We start from the raw sequence: 25010 nt of genomic DNA on the forward strand, positions 1-25010 counted from the left end.
TTATCTGATTTTGGGGCAAGCTTCTCTGTTTGTAAACGCTTTACATAAGCTTCACATCCCCATATTTTCAGAAAAGACAACTTTAGAACCTTTCCAGTCCATATCTCATATGGAGTTTTGTTTACAGTTCTTGACGGAGTACTATTTAGTGTAAGTACAACGGTAGTGAGGGCATATCCCCAGAAAGATACCAGAAAATTAACAAAACTCATCATTGATCGGACCATGTCTAACAAAGTCCTGTTTTTCCTTTCAGACACACCATTTAGCTGAGTTGTTCCTGGGGTAGACAACTGTGTGACTATCCCACAGTTTTTCAAATGATGATCAAATTCGTGGCTCAAGTACTCACCACCACGATCAGATCGAAGTGCTTTTATTTTCTTGCCACTTTGAGTCTCTACTTCGTTTTGAAATTCCTTGAACTTTTCAAAGGACTCTGATTTATGTGACATAAGGTAAATATACCTATATCTACTCATGTCATCAGTAAATGTGATGAAGTATCTATAGCCACCTCTAGCCTCAGTGCTCATTGGACCAAATACATCAGTATGTATTACGCCCAGTAGTTCTGTAGCCCTTTCAAACGTTCCTTTGAAAGGTGACCTTGTCATCTTGCCCATCATACATGATTCGCATGTATCAATGGATTTAAAATCCATGTCTTTTAGAAGCCCATCTTTGTGGATCTTCTTCATGCGATTCGCACTAATGTGACCCAATCGACAATGCCATAGGTAGGCCTCACTCAAACTATTTAATTTTTGTCTTTTGTTATTTATGTTATACAATTCTGATTTCAGATCCAATATAAATAGTCCATTACTCATTGGAGCAGTCGCATAGAAAATATCATTCTTAAAAACAGAAATATTTCCATTTTTAATGCTAAATTCAAAACCTTCAAAATGTAATACAGCAACCGAAACAAGGTTGTTAGTAATGCAAGGAACATAATAACAATTATTTAGTTCTAATATTGAACCAGAAGATAAAGATAGACTTAAATATTTTACGGTAAGTGCAGCAACACTTGCTCCATTTCCAACGCTCAGGTCTATCTCTCCTTTCTTCACTTGTCTTTTATTTCTAAGTCCCTGCACATATGAAATAATGTGAGCACCACATGCAGTATCTAATACCCAAGTAGGACCATTATTTAATGTGAGAACATCGGTTTTCATAATCTCAATAACATAAATACCTGAAGTGGAACTCACAGTCCCGTTCTTCTTATCTTCTAGGTACTTGGGACAATTTCTTTTCCAGTGTCCCTTGGCCTTGCAGTAAAAACAATCATGATCAGCAGCCATCTTTGGCTTCTCACCACCCTTGGGTTTGGCAACTTGCTTGCCTTTCCCTTAGTTATTGTTCTTTTTCTTAGCCACCTTCTTAAACCCCTTCCCATTGTTGACATTTAGAACTTCCTTCTTCTTGTCATCAATAATATTGTCTTCATCATTTTTAAGCATGTTATTGAGCTCATTCAGATCATGCTTTAGACCATTCATATGGTATTGCATTCTAAATGGTGCAAAACCATCATGTAAGGATCTAAGAACAATATTAGTGGCCAACTCTTGGTCATATGGGGTCCCCAGATTTTCAATCCTCTTGAAAAGCCCAATCAGGCTAATCACATGAGGACTCACTAGTTTTCCCTTCACAAGCTTTCTATCAAGTATAGCTTTGTGAGTCTCATATTGCTCTATCCTTGCCTGATCCTGAAACAGTGTTTTCAGTTCAGTTATGATTGTATAAGCATCAGAATGCAAAAACATCTTTTGTAATTCAGGCTCCATTGCAGCTAGCATGAGGCAAGTAACAGGTAATGCTTCAGTTTTCACCCGAGTTGTTGTTGCCTTCTCCTCATCTGATGAGGTTCCGGTGACAGTAGGGATAGGGGTAGTTAGGACGTTCTCACGTCCCTCAGACCTGAGAATAATTCTCAGATTCCTTTACCAATCAAGGAAGTTCGTTTCATTGAGCTTGTTTTTCTCAACAATTGAGCGCAGAGAGAATTTCAAATTATCGTTCGACATTTTCTACATAATATAAATGACATACAAATCAGTTTATGTTTTGAAATTTACAAGATATTTATAATTGAATAATTTAAAATAAGTGAATGCACATTTTATTCAAGTTTTTATAGTCTCTTATGAATAAAATGATTCCAAGATCCTATTACAGACAATCCCCAACGTACTTTTGCACTGTCTTAGGTCTTGTGTGTTCAAGGTAAATAACAATTACTAATTATAACTTCTTATAATTCTTGGTTGATGATCCACATCCAATATAGGATTCATCCCCATGCCTCAAGATCCAAAACTTTGCCTTTTGGTCTCTTTTTGGGTACAACCGTATCAAGGTTTATGAATCCCGTATAGATTCATCCTCAGTAGCCTAAGGTTGAGGAAAGACACCCTCGCTTTTGCGAAACCTATCCAACCAAAACCATAAACTTCATGGGTCATGACACGGAAAGGCATTGCCCCAATTTTCTTTAGGAACATAAGTTTTGATTGTCTTTTATTTATTAGTGAAAATTATTATTAATAAAAACAATGCAATGAAAATTGTGATCCTAGTATGGCCCCTAAGATGCAAAAAATATATATATATAAATAACTAAACTTCTTTGGTCTCCATACTTGCACCCTTCATGGATCTCCATCCTTGAACTTCATGGTTCTTATTTGTATTACATAATTATTTATAATAATCTAATTATCAAAATAAATTACAAAATACATAACGATACGTAGATCGTGTTATAAGAAAACATAACGATGCTCAGATCGTATTTCTGGGCCATACTAGAAAAATATTAATCTTTAATAAGTGGGATTTCCTAACTTTTAGAAAACAAATATATCATATTTATTTGATCAAAATATTTATATAATCCAATTAAAATAAATATTTCTTTTATTTTCTTATAGATAGTTTTACATCTTAATCTATGTAAAATTATATCATCGATATAGATCCGTATCAAAATTAACAGTTAATTTATTGATCCTTTCAATATATGCAACCTTGTGCTCTGATACCACTGTTGGTTAATTAGATGTTTGCAGCGGAATAAATTATAGATCTAATCTAAACATCTAATCATATGATCATGCATAATTGATAGAATCATGATATATAGTTTATTGAAATATACCTTTGATGCGTGAACCGGATCAGATCTAGTAGTAATGAATAATCGAGAGCCCCACGTGTTGCTCCTCTACTTGGTCCACACAAGCCCGACTAGATCTCTTTATTTCGACTGCTAGGACGAAAAAGACAAAGGGGAAGCAATCCAATTGCTAGATTAAAAGATGATTTATTCCTCTTGGAGTTCTCACCGTAATATAGCAAAAGTCGTTTTTAAAAGAGGAACAATTCTCTCTCTTTTTACTTCAGTTTTCTTGCAAATAAGTGAATCCTTTTGTATAAAATAAAATTCCATAATTAACCATTAATTATATATTCTTTTATTTCACAAATAAATAATATTTCTTATTATTAATAATACCTAATATGTATTAATTATATATTATTTTATTTCACAATCTTAACTCCATAATTAACCATTAATTATATATTATTTTATTTCACAAATAAATAATATTTCTTATTATTAATAATATCTAATATGTATTAATAATTAACCATCTTTCTCGTTTATCTAGTCGGTCAACTCTAAGTGTGTGACCTCATAGGACCCGATTATAATAGTTATAGGTTTAACCCCATTAATCGTAGTTGGCTTCTAGCAAAGCACTACGACTCCTAAAATAATCGGATTAAATTATATCTGTTAATTTGTCCTATCCAAGTTTAGTCATTGCACATTAAATTAAAGGACACAATTCCTTCACTTTTGCGAGGCATCAACATCTTATAGAATAAATATGCTGCCGCATTTAATCAATGATAAAATGTACTTGGAACAAACCGTAAAGTATGTGATCAACTGTGGCATTATCTATCAATGGTCGGAGAAGTTCTTAATGAAAACAGCTTAAGGTCCATCACCGAGAATAAATATGGCTTAATGTCCATCTATTCGTTTGTTCTAAAAAATATCAAACATTGATTCAATTTCTCCTTATGTCCATCACCAAGAATGAATACGGTTTAAAATTATTAGACTACCAATAGATTCACAAGAAAAGGATGAAGTTTCAATTTGTAGGAAATTGAAAGCCATCGAGTTTTGATGCAGCCGGCTGATTAAAAAACCAAACAATGACTAGGGTTAAAGAATCACAAAAAATTAGGTATCCAACTATAATGGTAAATTGAACCTTGTTGGGTGCGATTCTATCTCAGTCATTCGATCAATCTTGGGATTGTAGCATTATCCCCCTTCAATTCTCCGTCGAGGACGACGAAGTTATATTGGTTAGGTTTGACTTCATGTTAGCGACTGTTAGGATCGGGGACGCCCTTGGAGGACCGGGGTGTTTTCCGGTTTCGGGAAGGGTGGCCGCTTACAGCACACACACTTTGGTGATAGTCCGGTTAAAGACTAAAACCGTTCTTAGCACTGCACAAACTGTCACAGACTCTTGAACCGGGTTCAAGGGCGGAAATGTTTGTTTTAGGTTGAAGCAACGTTTGCGACTTTAGATGATGTTTTAGGAGGAGTCGGTTTTATGGATGTGAGTGACCGGTTTTAGGTGTATGATTGGTTTGAGGTTTAGGTGAAGTAAATAGGAAATGAAAGCAACGAAAGAACACGAGACAAGAATTTGTTTATGGATGTTCGGAGCAAACCCTCCTACGTCACCCCTTCTTCTCAGGTTATGAGAAGGATCTCCACTAACTCTTTAGAGTTACAACAATACTACCGGTCGAGCCCAACTTCGCTACTCGCCGGTTACACCAAACTCACACTTTGATGTAATACAACAACTCAACACAACAATACAAAAAGCTTCCGGTTTTAGACACACCGGTTTTGGAATAAAACAGTTTATCTCTCTAACTTAATGATTTTCTTAAAAAGATGTGATTGATATTTTTTGCTTGATCACTACATTAAATGAAGACGTCTCGTCTTCCTTTTATAGCTGAGAGGACACAACGTTCATATTTTCTCTCTCCTGGTAATGATCAAGAGGCTTGCACGCCTTCTCTCTTGGACAGATCAATTTGGACACATGGCAGACATGCGCTTTAGCCGGTTTGCATGTTGGACACATGGCAGACATGCACTTAGCCGGTTTGCATTTTGGACACATGGCAGCTCTTAGCCGGCCGCCTGACAGCTACCTGCTGCCTGGAGATTGCTTCTGGATTTGAACAAGCATGCCTGGCAGGTACAGTTACCTGCTGCCTGGAGATTGCTTATGACTGGAGCGGCTGCATTTGATCAACCGGAACAAACAACATTTAATCAACCGGAACCGGAACATTTATGACTGAGCGGCTCATTCAATAACCGGAACATTTATCACCAGAGCGGAGCATTTAATCAACCGGAACATTTATGACTGAGCGGCTGCATTTAATCAACCGGATAATTTATGACTGAAGCGGCTGCATTAAGTGTCGGTTGACCGGAGCCTTCTTTCATTAAATGCCTGTTGACCGATCTCCTAACTGAACTCCAGTTGACCAACCTGTTGCTTTTACTACAAACCGAAGTCAAACAATATCCCTGAAATAGCAAAACTTTAAATATTATTTGCAGCCAGTGGGATTTGATCCCTGGTCACCTGTCTGACAGGCAGAGGCGTTTACCACTACGCTACAACAGCTTCTTGTTATATTTAAACCAATTAATATACTTGATATAACTTAGCGGTTTAACATATATATTTGAACTTAGTTTTATCTATTCATTAAACTTTTCATAAGTTATAACAATTATTTTCTATCAATTTCTCCCTTTTTGATTATTTAGAATAAATATTCAAAACTTGTAATGTGTGGCCGGTTTAAAATTAATCTACTTAATTTTTCTATCAATTTCTCCCTTTTTGATTATTTAGAATAAATATTCAAAACTTGTAATGTGTGGCCGGTTTTTGAAAAAGCTTATATTTGTTTGACCGGTTTTAAAGAGCTTACACTTGTTTGGCCGGTTTTAAAGAGCTTACATTTGTTTGGCCGTTTTTTGGAAAACTTATATTTGTTTGGCCGCTTTTTGGAAAACTTATATTTGTTTGGCCGCTTTTTGGAAACTTATATTTGTTTGGCCGCTTTTTGGAAAACTTATATTTGTTTGGCCGGTTTTTTGGAAAACTTATATTTGTTTGGCCGGTTTTTTGGAAAAATGGTTTTGTTTAAGGAATTTTTTTTTTTTAACAAATTTTCTTCAAATTTTGTAATCTAACAATTCTAAACTATTTCTAAGGGAAGAAAACTTAGACTCGAGAAGTGGCTTTGTGAGGATGTTAGCCACTTCATGCTTTTTCCCTTCAAATGATGTGTTCGTCAGTAGCCGGCTGTCCGGATGCCATGCTATCTCTTCCAAGCTTCTGTCTTGATTTACCTGCATTTATAGACAATAAAGAATCTGGTCCCCATTTTTCTTTGGGTCCGTGGCTTATTAATCCCTTAGGAATCCAGACTTTAATAAGTCGGATAACTTTCCCGGTTATGGTTCTAATTACTTTTCCGGTGCTTGGTTTTACATCTTTCTGTTGTCCTAAGAGTGCCTTATTTTGTGGTGACTTTTGATTAATTTTATGTGGGTGTGTATCAGTTTGTTTACCTACTGGCCGGTTGGCTTTCCTTCTCTCAGGATAAAGCCATTTTTCCGAGTCAGTTAGACTTACATATTTTATTTCTTTTTCCGGTTTTAGATCACATTGTGCCTCATTGTCGGTTGATGAACTCTTGACAAATCTTATGAAAGGAAGATTGTCTTTTGTGAGTTTCATCCCGTTGGAATGCTTGTGAGTGGAGGATTTGTTATAACCAATACCAAATTTACATTTGGGATGTCTTTGGTAATTAGACATCTGGCTTACCGCTTCACTAGATCTCTTCCAAGAAGCCGTGACATATTTAATTCTCTCATTCTCTTCGGTTAACGATTGGACTGTCTCCTTGAGTTTCTCATTCTCTAAGGATAGTCTAACCGGTTCGTAAATCTCGGTTCCGCTTGGCTCACCAGCGGTACCACTTGACTTTCCGGTTTCATATTTTGTTTGGGTCGGTATTAAAACAGACAATTTTTTGAACTCATCGACCATGTCATTGAGTGCAATAACTAAGTCTTCTTTAGTAAATTCTTCATAAGAGAAATCAAATACCTCAGATTCTTTCTCCGCCATGAAGCATGCATCAACTTTATCATCGCCGTCGCTGGATGATGAGTCGTCCGAATCGCTATCGGCCCATTTGCTATTGATTTCATAAGCTATCAAAGCCTTATGATCTTTCCGGTTCTCCTTTATTTGGTCGCTGCCCTCACACAGTTGGATCAACTTTTCCCAAATTTCTTTAGCAGAAGAGCACAACTTGATTTTACTAAACATGTTTTTGTCCAACGACTTGAACAAAATGTTTTTAGCAACATTATCCAAGTTATTCATCTTCTTATCTTCCGTCGTCCATTTATATCTTGGCTTATCAATCCTTATCGGGCCATCGGTAATAACATACCACATGTCATCGTCTTGTGAGGCCAAATGCACTTCCATCCGTATCTTCCAATCAACATATTCTTCGATGCAGAACATGGGGGGCTCGTTGATGAAAGACATGATGATATTCGGTTGCTTGAGTGTTAAGAACCTCGCTCTGATACCACTTGTTAGGATCGGGGACGCCCTTGGAGGACCGGGGTGTTTTCCGGTTTCGGGAAGGGTGGCCGCTTACAACACACACACTTTGGTGATATTCCGGTTAAAGACTAAAACCGTTCTTAGCACTGCACAAACTGTCACAGACTCTTGAACCGGGTTCAAGGGCGGAAATGTCTGTTTCAGGTTGAAGCAACGTTTGCGACTTTAGATGATGTTTTAGGAGGAGTCGGTTTTATGGATGTGAGTGACCGGTTTTAGGTGTATGATTGGTTTGAGGTTTAGGTGAAGTAAATAGGAAATGAAAGCAACGAAAGAACACGAGACAAGAATTTGTTTATGGATGTTCGGAGCAAACCCTCCTACGTCACCCCTTCTTCTCAGGTTATGAGAAGGATCTCCACTAACTCTTTAGAGTTACAACAATACTACCGGTCGAGCCCAACTTCGCTACTCGCCGGTTACACCAAACTCACACTTTGATGTAATATAACAACTCAACACAACAATACAAAAAGATTCCGGTTTTAGACACACCGGTTTTGGAATAAAACAGTTTATCTCTCTAACTTAATGATTTTCTTAAAAAGATGTGATTGATATTTTTCGCTTGATCACTGCATTAAATGAAGACGTCTCGTCTTCCTTTTATAGCTGAGAGGACACAACGGTCATATTTTCTCTCTCCTGGTAATGATCAAGAGGCTTGCACGCCTTCTCTCTTGGACAGATCAATTTGGACACATGGCAGACATGCGCTTTAGCCGGTTTGCATGTTGGACACATGGCAGACATGCACTTAGCCGGTTTGCATTTTGGACACATGGCAGCTCTTAGCCGGCCGCCTAACAGCTACCTGCTGCCTAGAGATTGCTTCTGGATTTGAACAAGCATGCCTGGCAGGTACAGTTACCTGCTGCCTGGAGATTGCTTCTGGATTTGAACAAGCATGCCTGACAGCTACCTGCTGCCAGAGCGGCTGCATTTAATCAACCGGAGCATTTATGACTAGAGCGGCTGCATTTGATCAACCGGAACAAACAGCATTTAATCAACCGGAACCGGAACATTTATTACTGAGCGGCTCATTCAATAACCGGAACCGGAACATTTATGACTGAGCGGCTGCATTTAATCAACCGGATAATTTATGACTGAAGCGGCTGCATTAAGTGTCGGTTGACCGGAGCCTTCTTTCATTAAATGTCTGTTGACCGATCTCCTAACTGAACTCCAGTTGACCAACCGGTTAACTGAACTTCTTGGCCGTACCGGTTGCTTTTACTACAAACCGAAGTCAAACAATATCCCTGAAATAGCAAAACTTTAAATATTATTTTGCAGCCAGAACCGGAACATTTATGACTGAGCGGCATCATTTAATCAACCGGATAATTTATGACTGAAGCGGCTGCATTAAGTGTCGGTTGACCGGAGCCTTCTTTCATTAAATGCCTGTTGTACCACTACGCTACAACAGCTTCTTGTTATATTTAAACCAATTAATATACTTGATATAACTTAGCGGTTTAACATATATATTTGAACTTAGTTTTATCTATTCATTAAACTTTTCATAAGTTATAACAATTATTTTCTATCAGCGACATCTATAGGCATTGAATGTTTATTTGTTTAGCATCTTTCCAAGTCTAGTCTTCTCTTTCTATCCATTCTTAGCTGATTAACAGTTTCTTTTGATCTTTTCTTTTGGTCTTCACTACCTTACGAAATCTCATTCACCCATAAATTTTCTTTTCCTGATAGTTTATGCACCAATTTAGGTAATTTATACGATGAAAGAAGAGATCCCTTAGACATTCTTTAATTGTGATATATGGAAGACATTATGTATAATGACATTAGCTCTGAATTCTAGCATGTAGGCTACTTTCCCAATGTTCTCCATCACTTAGTAGAGCCCAAAATATTTGAGAGAGAGTTTATAGAATAGTTTATGGACCGAGAGCTGCATATATGGTAATAGTATCACCAATGCACAACATTCGATCTCTAAAGTGAACTCATTTATCTTTCTATCATTCAACTGTTTCATGCAATTTTATATATTCTTTTTAGTAGGGCAGTAAGGAGTCGGGCTATAGAACCGTAGTCTTTCATAAACTTCTTTCAATGTAATTTAGTCAATCCCAAAATTCCTTTCAACTGTTTTACTAATTATGGAGTCGACCATTTACTCATGATCTCTAGATTCTCTAAGTTAGTAGTCATTCCACATTTATCGAATACAATATCGTACTGTGTCATGATAATCACTTTCATATATGTTTGTTAATCCTTAGCATCCATTGACCATTTCATTGACAACACCTGAGTGGGCAATGTATCGTGACTTATATATTGCATAATCTTGTTGTTTATAAAGTTGAAGATTCTACATCTATCGACCATGATCACCATCGGTAAGTTTCCAATCTTACTGAGAATCTGAAGTGTTTGAAATTTTTTAGAACCGGTCAATACATGTAAAGAAAATGTGGGATCTTCCCCTGCAATGGGTTGCCTTGAAGGAGAATTTTCAAGAAGCGGTATTAGGGTGACTTCTTAGAAACTTGGTTATTAACTGAGACCATGAATAACTTTGATTTACAAATGTGGTTAGGTTCCCACCTCTCATCACAAGTGTAGTAGAAGTCTTTACTCCTCTTTTTATCCATTATAGTTGGGTTTAATTGCTTTATGTGGACCTAGTTCACGTTAGAAGAAGACGCATAAGAGGGGCTTGGCCAGGTCGGTTTAACGCAATAGTGTTGGCTCTGAAATATACATGTGGCCGCTGCTCAAAAGTGACTTGCATGTCACTTCTTAGACATTGGTTATAGACATTGCCTCATTTAAGGACTCGAGAAATCGCAATATGACTACATTTGTAATTTCTTCCCTCAATCTGAACAGTTAGTAGTCTATAATATATTATGTATTCGAGATTTTTTCTTTGAATGAACTAACATGTTTTAAGAGAATTAATTTCCTTATGAGGGTTTCATGTATAGAAGGAACGAACTACATTAAGAGGTTCCTCTTGAACACGTTCCACATCATTACTTTCATATAGTTGCTTTGATGAATGTGTGATTGAGGTTTCCTAATTCAACGGACTAAGGAATATTAAGTTGTAGGGTGGAGCGGAAGAATAGAAAAGAAAAAATTCAAGGGTTTCGAGGATAAGAAAAAACAATGACAAGAAAATAACACGGTCAGCGCATAATAGTCCAAGAGTTTTAAGATGAAGAATGAAGATTCATAAATTTAGTTGAGAGAAGCCAAATTTTCACAAAAAAATCACTTATGCTCTTAATTGGGGTGAGTTCGGTTTATATACAGACAAAACCCAGTAGAGAAATCAGTTACAACAGTTCAAGTTTGAGCATGAGGATAAGTTCAATAATCTAGGGTTAGAGTTTCTCAAAACTAGGTTTGAAAAAAACAGAAATTCAAACATTGATATATAGCCCTAACTTGTGAATTGAAGATTGTGGGGAACGATTTAATCCCAGACGCTCGATCAATCCTGGGATAGTAGCACATAACTATAAGGATTGAGCTATTTTGTTGGGTGTTTTTTCAAATGAAAGCTAAATCCAACACGAAATCTACCGTAGAAAACAACAACAGTGAGGGTTTTCTTGAGACAACGTCATCTTTTCTATCTAGGCCATAAATTTAAAACTTGGGTCACAACCACCTAATTAGAGGTAGTGTGGTTACAAACAAATTGAAAATACTAATTCTTAACTCAATACTAATTTGTTAAGATTTAGGAGAGATTGAAAATCTAGTTACAGAAATAAAAAACTCCGGATTTTTTTGAGAGAGTTCTAGCTCATTCGCATAACCGGTTATACTGGTGAAGAAGAAAGATGGAACTTGATGTTTCTGTATTGATTATAGACGACTGAAAGAGATTTCGATAAAGGATAAGTATCATATACCTTCAATCAACGATCTGTTGGACGAACAACATGGAGCTATTATATTCTCAAGACTAGATCTTCGGCGAGCTATCATAATATACAAGTAGAATACATTCACAAAACGACCTTTGTGACACACTCAGAATTATATTATTTTCGAGTTATGTCATTTGTTTTAATAGATGCACCAGTCATATTTCAGTCCCTAATGAAAAAAATGTTTCTAACATGGTTACACAATGGACAAAGGAGTACACATTTTCTTAAAATTTCTTTTCTACAGTACCAATTTAAACAAAAATAAGGAGCAGCTGGAATCAATTTTACATATTCTAAGAAGTAACCAGTTATTGGAAAAGTTATCTATATGCTCTTTCGAATTATTGAAACTACTTGAGCCACTTCGTTAGTAGTAATTGTGTGGAAGTTGATCCAAGTAAAATCATATTTATTCTAGTATGGCCAACTCCAAAATAAGTGAAAGCATTAAGAGGATTCCTAGGATTTACAAGTCATAACAGAAATTTCTTATACAATTTTGTTTCCATTAGTAAGCCACTGACGGATTATTGCATAAGTACGACTATTTTGTCAAATTAAAACATTCGTTCATACCATCCCAAATAGCTTCTTCCTTTCTTGAGAATATATATAAATTACATGGATTGTCTCAAATAATCGTCACATTTGGATAACAATTTCCTTTGACAAAATTGAGACCGGGAATGTTAAGAGGGCTTAAGGACGGAGAATGTAGTGACCCACAAAATGATTCGATCACTACTATATAAGAGATTTAATCAGAATGTCAAACCTTACTAGACTCTAATTACTTCTTAACTGCTGTAATATGTTTAGTATAATTAGTGGCTTCAAACTCAAAGACAATACAATAAATTGATGTATTTCTCAGTTCTCCTTTTCTAATATTTTTCTTCTACCTAGTCTAAATAGTCTATGATTACATTATATCTAGTTGATCGAGGAAGGTATCACACCTTTAAACAAGATAATATCAAATCATTATCTTTATATTAGAAAGAAGTACAAACCATTAATTTTACCTTACCATTTCAATGTTCTTAGAGTTCCATAAGAAAAACAATTATTAACAACACTCAAGAAATCAAATAAAAATCATTCCAAAAAATAAGAGGAGCATCAGAAGAAATTTGAAAAGATATTTCAGAAAGGGAAATACTTACCTTACCTCAAGAGTAGAAGAACAAATCCAAAGAAAAAGAAGAGAGAGCTTTACAACTATACGAGCTTGTCCATCACATATAATGGAAGAGAAGATACTATAAATGAAAGTTTGTATATAATTCAGTTAAACATTAGACCTTTCATCTTCTATTATTACTGTTTTATTTTGGTCAATAAACTCTTGTGTTAACCCACAAAATAGGCTGATTAGTTTATACTAATGCAAATATCTAAATCAACAATAGCGCATAACTTGACAATATAATATTAAACATTATTATATATAAATAACAACCAATAATAATAATAAATTTATTTGACAAAATTTTATTACTTACAAATCTTCTATAACATGGTCACTTTTTTTCAAACACATCCTTACTTCTAACCATTTTGTAAGATAATTATAATGATAATATCTATATAAAAAACACTTTATATAAAACTAGAGTGGAGAATCGTGCCTAAACAGTCTTACTCGGTTTTGCAATTCGTGTCCCACTTTCTATTCGTGTTGTGTTGAAACTCATTCTCATCCGTGTCGTATTGTATTTTGACTCGCTCAAAATATCATGAGCCCGGGTTCAATTGTGTTGTGTTAACTTGTGTCAATAAGTTTATTTGTTTCGTGCTAACTCGTGTCAATAAATTTATTCGTATCGTACTATCTCGTGCTCAAATTCGTGTTTCGTGTTATTTCGACTATAGTTTGTCATCGTGTCGAATAGAGGCCCATTTTCAATTGTGTTTTTGTAGTTCAAAAAAGTTTATGTTATTACGATCTGTTAGTAGGAACAAATTAGGAGTTGTAGTTGTTGCCTTGTCTAGTCTTGCCTGTCTACGGACCTAGACCAGACCTGTCTGCGAACCAGACTAGAGATAGTTAGGATTAATCATATTAATTCGTGTTCAAATTGATTTTTCTTGTTGAGTTGATTAATATATATATATATTAATATATATATATATTAATATATATATATATATATATATTATACCCTCTTCTAGATCTAACAAGATATAGATATTTCCAACCTTTTTGAGAGATTCTGGGTTCGAACGCGTCAGATTAAATATATATAATTTTATATTATTATTACTATTAAATAGTTATTTTTAATTATTATTATTACTATTAATATATATATATATAATTTTATTATTTATTTAATTAATTTGTTTTCAATATTAATTAAATATTATATTATATTATTATATATATTTACTAGCAGGATTTTCGTGCGATTCAAACGAACATATATATAATATTTAAGACATAAAATTAAAACAAAATAATTTTTTTATAAAAAATAAATTGAATCACAATATATAACATATTAATGATTGTTATATTAAATAGTTCTAAATTTTTTTATCAAATACAATAAACATAAATTTTTAATTTACTTAAATTTTGTTATATAAAAAAATTAACACATTTAAGTTCCATTTTTTTTATTTATATCTTTTCCCGTGAATTATAAAAAATTAATAATCATTTGAATTTTATTTCATAAATTTTACCATTATATTGTGTTTTGATATTAATTTTATAGTATCATAATTGTTAGGCATAGTATATATTAAATATATAAATTTGAAATTTTTTAATATTGTTTTTCATTTATTCAATTTTTTTATTCTCATATTTATTATAACTTTTTTTATATAATTTTTTTTAGATAATAATGAAATAAATTATTACAAATATGGTCATTTTATTCAAAATTTTAGTATTTTCGTTCTATTAATTTAATTTAATTTCCCCATTTTTTATAACATAAATTATCACTTTATCTTAAATAGGTAAAAATAATATTTTAGCAAAATATGTTTGTATTTTTCCTCTTTTAAACATAATTATTTCAACTTCTACTTTATTATCTCAAAAATTTTAGAAACAGTTAATTATTAATCAAAAATTAAAATATATGTAAAATATCTATTAAAAAATAATACGGAACCATTACATAAATTTTATAGTATCAATATTGTTTTTTCATTTATTCCATTTTTTTTAATATTGTGTGGACTTATCTAATCTCATATTTATTATAATTTTTTTTATAGAAATATGTTTTTAGATATAATAGAAATAAATTATTACAAATATGGTCATTTAATTTAAAACTTTAGTTTTTTTGTTCTATTAATTTAATTTAATTTTTCTATTTATTTAGCGTAAATTATTACTTTATCTTAAATAGACAAACAAAAGATGTTTGTGTTTTTTCTCTTTTAATCATAATTATTTCAGCTTCTACTTTATTCTTTCACAAATTTCGTAAATAGTTTATCATCAAAAGTCAAATTATTAATTAATAGTTTATTATCCATCAAAAGTCAAATTATTAATTAAAATATATGTGAAATATCTATTAGAAAATAATACTGAACCATTACATAAATTTTATAGTATCAATATTGTTTTTTCATTTGTTCCATTTTTTTAATATTATGTGAAGTCATTTAATCTCATATTTATTATAATTTTTTTATATACAATTGAAATAAATTGTTACAAATAAGTTTATTTTATTTAAAATTTTAGTTTTTTTGTTCAATTAAATGAATTTAAATTTTCTATTTTTTAACGTAAATTATCACTTTATCTTAAATATGCAAAAATAATATTTTAACAAAATATGTTTGTGTTTTTTTCTCTTTGGATCATAATTATTTCAGCTTCTACTTTATTCTTTTAAAAATTTCAGAAACAGTTTATTATTCATCAAAAGTCAAAATATTAATTAAAATATATGTGAAATATTTATTAAAAATATTACTGAACCATCTTTTTTATGTCAACACTATAAAAATTCATATTTCAAAACTACATTTACTTATACTTAAGTGTTATTATATATATAATTTTTTTGGTTATACAATAAAATTAATTATTATTTAATTAAAATAATAATAATTCAATTTTATAAAATTTGTGTAAAAAATATATATTTATAATAGTATTATAAATTAAAATAATATATATTTATCAATTATTTAAAACATGTGAAAATATAAAGTTAAATATATTTTATATTATTTGAATATATATATATAATCTATTTATTATATATATATTTTTTTTTGTATATAATTAAAATATAAATATTATTTATTAAAATATAATTTACTTATAATTTTATTATAAAATATCTTATTAGACTGTGTTATGAAATAATAAAAATAAATAATTAAAGAAAAAAAATAACTTTAAAAGAACTTTTCTAAATTCATGATTAAATTCAAACTAAATTGTATTATTATTAATATAATATGAATGTATTAAATAGGATAATCAAGACAAATATTATAAATAATGTAAATAATAAATAAATTAATTAAACGTTATAATAAATAATAAAAATATTTTTAAAAAAATTGGAAAATAGTAAAAAAATTTAGGCTAAGAATATAGAGATCATATGCATTAAAAAAATACTTTTTATTTTATTAATTAGTCATAAAATTTTATTATTACTCATATTTTAATCATACTGGATTCAAAAGAACATCACATTCATCATTCACATATTATCGCATGGATCATAACTACCATCTATTATTGATTCAAACTTCATTTATAAAATCCTTCAGCATCAAGCTAAGCTAAGGTCTAAACTTTCAAACCATTACTTTCGGTTTTGAAAAAAATGAACTATCTTTGGATATGATTTCTCTTTTATGATGATAGGTAGGAATCCTATTGAATAGGTTCAGTCACAAAAATTTACTGAAAATCTTGTCATTCTAATGTGAAAGAATAACAAGATCTCTCCCATTGAATCCATTAAGAACATAATTAAACGAGTAAGCTTTAAGATTAAATCTTAAACAAGTGACCATTTCAGTTACAAAGTGAGTTTGAAAACTACCTTAAAATTCATACGAAAGATTACCTACTTTAGTTCTTTTTTGTATCTTGTAAATTACTGAAAAATTTATAGACTCTTCAAAGTGTATCGACATTCAAACCTTAGTCTCAAAGCTGAGCAGATTAGGGAAATAAAATGACTTCTAGAAAAGAAAAAAAGATGATGAATAAGGAGATTGATTTGAAACATTAAACAACTGAGTAAAAGTGTTAATGAGAAAAGTATTCATCACAAGGTTGAGAACGTTTAAACATAACTGAGAAATCTCACTAGGTATGTTGATCTATTAGATATATCGATGGTACTTCAACTAATTTTTAGGGCATATTTGGAAAGCAACCTATTTTGAAACGCTCATATCTTGATCTCTTCATATCATAAAATTACTTAATTTCAATAGCGAGTTCATACAAGTATTTTAGACCTCCATGAAATTTTTCAGAATTTTCGGAACCCTTTTAGTAAAGCTCATTTTATCAGTGTCATATCGGGAGTCCTTTAGCTCCAAAAATACAAACTAGAGTGCAGAATGTTCTTAAAAAATATAGTTTTCATGCACAAAGACTATCAAAATTTTCCAACATTTTTGGAAAAATTATAGATTTTAGTTGTGTCATAAATGGGACTCCAATTCCCTTTTTAATCCTTAATCCACATCTTTATACACTCGTAAACTCCTTTCCTTTTATAAGGATTCATAGCTTGAACTCGGCAAAAAAATAACACAAGCAACATGCAAATCGGCGAATTAACATTGATGTTGACATATGCTCGAGGATTATTTAAGCGTTTCATTATATTGTCTCATGTCTATAGAAAACCAATCGAGTGTTTAATGTCACCTTTGAACTATGCATATGTTTATTCTCCGATTAGACTCAAGAAATGATAATGAAATTTAGAGAATTCTAATGGCTTGATATCAACCTTTTCTAAATCTAATTGAAGTTGAAAGTCATCTTTAAGCAAGGAATATGGTCAATCCCTAAAAATTAGGCATGGGGTTAGGATATACACAAGCAAAATGATAGGATCGACTTTATCAATAGAGACAGGGGTCTGGCGATTGATGAAGGCTTATGAAAAACGGTTTGAAAGAAATCTTGTTAGGGATTTAATTCGCTTTCTATTCTACGCAAACCCTTGTAAACACTTGAAACAAAATCAAGGAGGAATTGTTTACTTAGGTTTGAAGCTCTAGATGAAGAATGTGAAGATGACAGAAATGAAAAGACACAACAGTTTTTTTATGGATTTTCGGAGCAAACTCTCCTACGTCACCCCTTCTTCCAACCACCGGAAGGATTCACTGTAATATGATTCGAATCAAAATACAGTTTGCACACACTTAGCTCACTATTGAATAGAACACACTCTATTCAATTTACAAGATGAAGAATACCACTCAGCTAAAGGTGTTTTTGATTCTATATCTTTCTTGATGCACACACAATATAATCAGGAAAGCAGCTCATAACTTGAAAGTTCAAAAGATTGATTACTCAGTAATTTTCAGTAAGAAAGATGATCGAGAGATTGTCCGCTGTCCTTGAGATATGATAAATACTGGGCAGAGACTAACGGTCGAATCTTCAGGATGATACGTGGCACTCTTCCATTGGAAAGCCTCCATAGTACATAGTAGGTTCTGAGCACAGGGATCGTGGTCGTACTCTAGCTGGTAGTGCGCCGAATATACCATCAGAGATGTACCTGCAAAACAAGTAATGTGAAGGATATTCTCTTACGTGGCATTCGTTGGTTGGTTGCGTCTAGCTGTCGTACTGATCTTCACTAGAAAGTGGAGCAGGAGTAGGGTACAGCTATAGCACGTGGGTAGGCGGGTGCTAGCTTCAAGAATACTGCTTAAGCTTAGAATTAGACGTATTTCAATTAGACGACCTCGTCTAATGAAATCAAATGTCCCCGTCTAAGAGCAGAATCCATTAGACCACCTGGTCTAATGGGATTAGACTTATGTCTAATTACAATCATTTCAAACTAATCTGAAGGAGTTAGACTACACGTCTAACTTTCACCAATTAGACTTCACGTCTAATCTTTCACAAACCATTAGACTGCACGTCTAACTCCACGAGTTAGTCTGTACGTCTAATTCCGGTTATACTTCAGACTTGTCTGAAGGAGTTAGACTACACGTCTAACTTTCAGGTTTCATTAGACTGCATGTCTAACTCCACGAGTTAGACTACGCGTCTAATTACGGTTCTACTTCAGACTTGTCTGAAGGAGTTAGACTACACGTCTAACTTTCAGGTTCCATTAGACTGCACGTCTAACTCCACGAGTTAGACTGCACGTCTAATTACGATTCGATTAAACTACATGTCTAACTCCACGAGTTAGACTGCACATTTAATGACGGTTCTATTAGACTTCACGTCTAACTCCACGAGTTAGACTGCACATCTAATTACGGTTTTACTTCAGACTTGTCTGAAGGAGTTAGACTACACGTCTAATTTTCTCTTTCCATTAGACTGCACGTCTAACTTCGCTGAGTTAGACAGCACGTTTAATACCGAATATATTAGACTGCACGTCTAATTCCGAATATATTAGACTGCATGTCTAACTCCACTAAGTTAGACTGCACGTCTAATTCCGAATATATTAGACTGCACGTCTAATTCCGAATATATTAGACTGCACGTCTAATTCTGAATATATTAGACTGCACGTCTAACTCCACGAGTTAGACTGTACGTCTAATTCCGAATATATTAGACTGCACGTCTAACTCCGCTAAGTTTGACTGCACATCTAATTCCGAATATATTAGACTGCACGTCTAACTCCACGAGTTAGACTACACGTCTAACTCCACGTGTTAGACTGCACGTCTAATTCCGGAGTCTATTAGACTGCACGTCAAACTCCACGAGTTAGACTGCACATCTAATTCCTCCAGTTAGCCTGCACGTCTAACACTGCTTAGTTAGACTTCACGTCTAACTTCGCTAGTTAGACTGCACGTCTAACTTTGCTAGTTAGACTGCACGTCTAACTTTGTGCATTTAATGCCAAATCGGTCTAATGAACCTCATTAGAACCAAGTCTAATCAAATTGTTCTTTAATACACTTGCATCAAAAACAATTAAACGCATAAATCATTTCATTATCAAAATCCCAATAGTCAAACTATTTCAACACTAAGTCAAAATAATTTGACCCAACAATTTCCCCTTTTTTGATGATGAAATTGAAAACCTGCATAGATAACAGATTAGTGTATCCATCATTTAAACAAACCCCTGTTTACATGCAAATATAGCACTCAGAATTTCAGTTTCATAAACATCCAAATATGAGTGTTTTCAGAAGAAACACACAAAACATTGTTCCAAAAGTAATCAAAATACATTCGTAATAAAACATTGTCAAAGGATCTTCAAAAACTTCATCTTAAATGAAAATAATTTCTATGCTAATCTTCTTCTTCTTCTTCTTAATCATTTCAATGGAAAGAATAGTCTTCAACCTAAGAGATCTCTAAGACTGCGGTTAGAGGAGGGTTGGAGACATCTCTTTTCCTTTTCTTGGACTTGATCTTCTTCACCCTAAGAACGTATTCGACAACCTTCTGGTTGTTCAGAATTTTGGAAGGAAGATGAAATCTTTTACCGGGTTCATCCAGAAGGAAGAAAAGGAAAGCGCTAAGAGGACCGTAAAAACCAAATATGGTCTTCCGAGTACAGACCATTCCGACAAGGTTTCCGAAGAGGAAGCTTGTCCAGTTGACAGGAACACCCAGGTGATTGCCACCATCATCTAAAAAACCTTCTTACAGTAATTGTAAGAGGATTCTTTGGAGAGAAGAGATTTTGAGATGATTTCTCTTAGAAGAGCAAACTCATCTTTTAGGAGGTTTTTCATTCTATGAATATCCATTTGGAGAGAATCAGAAAATACTTTCATCATTGTAAACATTATATCAGATGGAGTGGTTGAGAACTCATGAATACCTTCGTTGGGAAGTTGAAAAAACATACCGAATGATTCTTTAGAGATACAGATCATCTGGCCCATCACATTCCCAACAACGATTATGTCATGATAAAAACCGGCTGTTTCGAAAAATTCACGAACCAACTGTTCATGATAGAGATGATGAGGGGAGAGGAATTTTCTCAGCCCGGAGGCTTTCAAGGATTGAAACATCTTAGCCATACCCGGAGATTTCAACGTGGAAACTGATTTGAAGTCCACTTGAATCGAGTTTGGACGGAAGAGAGACATTTCGACTCGATGAACAATAACTTAGTCTATTCGAATTCTAGAGAGAGAGATGGATTTGAAAGAACTTTATCTTTAGAGTAAATTACTCAATAGATATCAAAGTCTAACGTGTAGCTAATATCTAATGATTACTCCTATCATCAAAAACTGAAAGGTCTATTACCAATAAACGTATCATTTAATATTAGCATGAAAACGAACAGTTAATACTAAATGTACAAGCAAAAGTTTTCTGAAATATTAGTCATTCCTTATGTAATGAGAGACACGTGTTTTCAATTCTTTTGAGGAATGACTGATTTGATTTTTGGCGGGAAAATGCACTTGAACAGATACATAAGCAAAGGACAACTGTCAAAATAGCCAGAAGATGAAAGATCTAATTACACTAGTAGTTAGACGTTTATTCTCCTTTTTACATTTTCAACTTCTTCTTGCAAATTAGTATATTAGACGTATACGTCTAATTATGCAAGAACACCACGTACAACACGCGTTTATGGTTAGACGTGAGCATCCTCTTGCTCATGACGTAAAAACGTCTAACGTCTATTAGACGTATCCGTCTAACCATGCAGGTTAATATAACCAAGACAAATATTCCAAAGGAAGATTAAACTTCTAGAGTAGACGTACATCTAAGTAGTTGTGTTTCTCAAACCCTTAATCCTTAGGACGTATTAAGACCTCTATCTTTTATGTCTGTTCAGTTACGTTTTGAACAATACGTTCCCCCTCAATTTATGCACGTAATCAAATCAATCAAGATCAACAAGACCCAAAATGTTTTTAAAGTGAGAAAACATAGCTTCGGGCAGAGGCTTTGTGAAGATATATGTCATTTCTTGATCTGTGGGAACATATTCAAGGCGAATCTGCTTCTAATTGACGTGTTCTCGGATAAAATGATGCCTGATTTCAATATGCTTTGTCCGAGAATGTAGAACTGGATTGTAGGTGATTGCGATAGCACTCGTGTTGTCGTAGAAAATTGGAGATTCTTCAGCCTCAATCCCATAGTCCCTGAGCTGTTGTTGAATCCATAAGAGCTGAGAGCAACAGCTACCAGCTGCTAGATACTCTACTTCAGCTATAGACATGGCAACTGATGTCTGCTTCTTGCTGAACCATGAAATTAGACGATCTCCAAGGAACTGGCAAGTTCCACTAGTGCTTTTTCTATCAATTTTACACCCTGCATAATCTGCATCTGAGAAACTAGTTAAATTGAAACTGGAATCCTTCGGATACCACAGTCCCACATTCTGAGTTCCTTTGAAGTATTTAAGAATACGTTTAGCAACAGTAAAGTGAGAGAGTTTAGGATTAGCCTAAAATCTGCCATAAACACCAACAACAAATTGAATGTCTAGCCTACTGGAAGTTACATATAGCAAGGATCCGATGAGTCCTCTATATGCAGTTACATCGACACTTTGGCCACCTTCATCTTTATCCAATTTACTAGAGGAGCTCATTGGATTAGCTGCAGTAGAACAATTCTCCAAACCAAACTTCTTTAGCAGTTCCTTGGTGTATTTGGCCTGATTGATTAGGATTCCATTTTCTAACTGACGGACTTGAAGCCCAAGGAAGAATATCAATTCTCCCATCATGCTCATTTCAAATCTGTCCTGCATCAGCTTAGAAAACTTCTCACACAATTTGGGGTTAGTTGAACCAAAATTAATATCATCAACATATATTTGAACAAGTAGAATATGATAGTCTTTAGTGAATCTAAACAAGGTTTTATCCACGGTTCCAACAACAAAATCATGATCAAACAAAAATTCAGCTAAAGTGTCGTACCAAGATCTAGGAGCTTGTTTCAGGCCATATAATGCTTTGTCAAGCTTATAAACATGATTAGGTAACACATGATCTACAAATCCATGGGGTTGATCAACATATACTTCTTCACTTAATTTCCCATTTAAAAATGCACTTTTCACATCCATTTAAAAAACCTTAAAGTTCTTAAATGATGCATATGCTAGGAAGATTCTAATTGCCTCAAGTCTTGCTACATGAGCAAAGGACTCATCAAAGTCGATACTTTCCTCTTGTCTGTATCCTTGAGCAACTAAACGAGTTTTTTTTCCAAATGACTGAACCATTTTCACTAAGCTTGTTTCTGAAAACCCATCTTGTTCCTATAACTGACTTATCAGTTGGTCTAGGAGTAAGATACCACACTTTATTTCTCACAAATTCGTTTAATTCCTCCTGCATAGCATTGATCCAATCTGGATCAACTACAACATCACCAATTTTCTTGGGTTCAATCTGAGAAATAAATATAGAGTTGGCCATTTCATCCATCAGTTGACGTCTAGTCCTTCGAGGAGAAAAAGGATTTCCGATGATCAGTTCTGGTGGATGATTTATGTTCCATCTGAAGTTAGATCCAAGGGGATTGGTCATCTGAACTGGTGACTCTACGACGTCTAAACTCTCAATTTCTTGTTGAACAGGAGTTTGTACATCTAGTTGAACTTCAACCGGATCAGCCACTAGATCAGACAAGGCAATCCTCTTGTCCAAAGATTATTCTTCTTCACTCACAGACTCAAGACTTTTCGCTTTTAGTCTATCAGCAAGATCAATGAATTCAATGGATTTGCTCTAAACAGGCTCATCAAAAACTACATGGAGGGATTCCTCAACAGTCTGTGTTCTTTTGTTGTATACTCTGTAACCCTTGCTTACTGACGAGTATCCCAACATGAATCCCTCATCTGCTTTAGCATCAAAAGCGGTCAGATAAACCTTTCCATTGTTATGGATAAAACATTTACACCCAAATATTTTAAAATAAGAAACTGTGGGAATTCTCCCATAATACAGTTCATAGGGAGTTTTATGAAAACATTTGTTGATTATTGACCGATTTTGTGTATAGCAAGCAGTGCTAATGGCTTCTTCCCAGAACCTCTGAGGTACGTCTAATTCAGCTAGCATAGATCTCGCTGCTTCCTTCAGAATTCTCACTCTTCTCTCAGCAATGCCGTTTTGCTGTGGATTTCTAGCGCTAGACAACTCGTGCCTAATTCTAGTCTCCATACAGGAAACCGGACCGGTCAAACAAATGAACCGGTTAAGAGGATTAACCGGTCGAGCTATTAAACCGACCAGGAACATTCAGAACATCACCGCACAAAGAAAGGATCGGCCAGAACTAAAAACCGGAAACACCAGACAACCGATCAGCCACAAGGCAAAGGAATAACCGGAAGCTGTCCGGTTAAACCAATCACACCGGAAGCCATTCGGTTAAGTCAAATGACCGACCAGCATAAGAAGACACTTCGGGTATCTGTTGAGAACGATACCAAAGGAACAGACTGAACACTTCCATATTCATACAAGTCTGAGGAAAGTCTGCAGGCTGCAGAAAACCGTCCTATAGGATCTTTCCACTTCGGGATAAGTCAGAAAGGAAATCTTCCAAGTACAGACAACTGTCTAACCAACAGTTACCACATTGAGTAAAAGACAAACCTAGCAGGTTTGTCTTACACACCGGAAGAACAAACTGCCAAGTCTGTGAAATTGACCGTCAGGTCTGAACAATTGACCGCCAGGTCTGAATCACTGAATCTCTGCTCAGCCAATCAGATTCAAGGAAGTGAAATATGACCGTTGACATATTTCACTTATAAAAGGAGCTGCTGAAGAAGAGTAAATGCGGGACGCAAGCGATATAGCGAGCATTTAATTTACAAGTGAAAAACAGTGTGTTCTATCTCTAGAAAGCATAAGTGCTAAAATTGAAGTGTATGTTTACAATTTCGGTGTAAATTGTACGGGTGTTATCGAGCAGGAAATAAGTCTCGATCGGATTGTATTTGTATTCCTTAGTGAATATCCTTCTCGCGGTTTCGAGAGGAAGGGGTGACGTAGGAGTTTTATCTCTGAACATCCATAAAATTTGTCTTGTCATCTACTTTCTGCCGGTTCTATT

Source organism: Impatiens glandulifera, chromosome 2 (genome assembly GCF_907164915.1).
Source record: "Impatiens glandulifera chromosome 2, dImpGla2.1, whole genome shotgun sequence".
NCBI lineage: Eukaryota > Viridiplantae > Streptophyta > Magnoliopsida > Ericales > Balsaminaceae > Impatiens > Impatiens glandulifera.